We start from the raw sequence: 1,128 nt of genomic DNA, 5'->3' as shown, positions 1-1,128 counted from the left end.
AAAAAAAAACAACACCACAATACAGAAATGTACACCCAGAAAATGTCACCCAGCTGCCTGTGTTTAGCCACCCCTTCTTTCAAACATACACACCCTGTCTCCAGAGAAACACAGATGATGTGTTGGTGAGCTTACCTATAAACATCTCTCTTTGCAGAGATATGTAACCTGATGAATGTATAATGTAAGACATAAATGCGATTTTAGTATATAGGAGAACTCTGACATTCATGATTTATCAGGATACCAGGATGGCAAATCTAAATCTTCCTTCCACTGATAAGAAAGCTAGCAAAGCAATGGACTGTGTTAGAGCACAGGAATTAGGCTTTCTTAATGACTATTCTATTGTGTGTATATTGTATATTCAGGAACTACAGCAGTGGTAGGTAGTTTTTCTTCAATTAAAGGCTACTTAAGTAAAAATCTTTTCTTTCCCTTTTTTAAAAGAGAAATTGAAATGGGCTTATCATCTGATTTCAAATGAACAGGAGAAATAAGCTTTAATTCAACAAATTTAATTTGTTTAAAAAAATGTATTTCCTGAATTGTGGGTTTTACCATAGAGTCTACAGAGAGAAAAGAAAGGAGATGGAATTATTAAAAAGCAGTGGTTCTTTTTCAAATTGTGTTCTCCAGACCAGCAGCATCAGCATCACCTAGGAACTTGCTCAAAATGCAGTTTCTCTGCTTCATCACCCCGGACCTCTTGAATCAGAACCTTTGGGAGCGGGGCTCAGCAATCTGCAGTTTTACAAGCCCTCCAAGTGATTCTGATGTGCGCTTAAATTTGAAAACCTCTAATTTAGGAAAGAAAGACTGAGACCTCAATTAACATCCCATCTTTTGGTTTTCACACTTGGGAAATTTTGGCCCCGTCTTCACAGCTCAGTTATTTTTATAGTACTCGTTCCTTAGAGAGCTAGAGCTCACAGGTCAGTGTTTTCTTCTCTGGATTATGTTATTAACTATAGTCCAAGTTGCTCACCTTCTTTTTCTCTAAGTAACTATAGATAAATTTTTTTGTTTTGTTTTTTTTTTTTTAAAGATGACCGGTAAGGGGATCTTAACCCTTGACTTGGTGGTGTCAGCACCACGCTCACCCAGTGAGCGAACCGGCCATCCCTA

The 1,128-nt window shown here is 37.6% G+C and overlaps 1 protein-coding gene across 1 annotated transcript in view; it reads left to right on the top strand.

The window, feature by feature from the left end:
• Positions 1-1,128, top strand: part of CCDC62 (coiled-coil domain containing 62) — a 48,459-nt gene that overhangs the window by 27,211 nt on the left and 20,120 nt on the right. The gene's annotated exons all lie outside the window — the stretch shown is intronic.

Source organism: Galeopterus variegatus, unplaced genomic scaffold (assembly GCF_000696425.1).
Source record: "Galeopterus variegatus unplaced genomic scaffold, G_variegatus-3.0.2 Scaffold1568, whole genome shotgun sequence".
Taxonomy (NCBI): Eukaryota; Metazoa; Chordata; class Mammalia; order Dermoptera; family Cynocephalidae; genus Galeopterus; species Galeopterus variegatus.
This window is presented reverse-complemented; position numbering and strand designations above follow the sequence as displayed.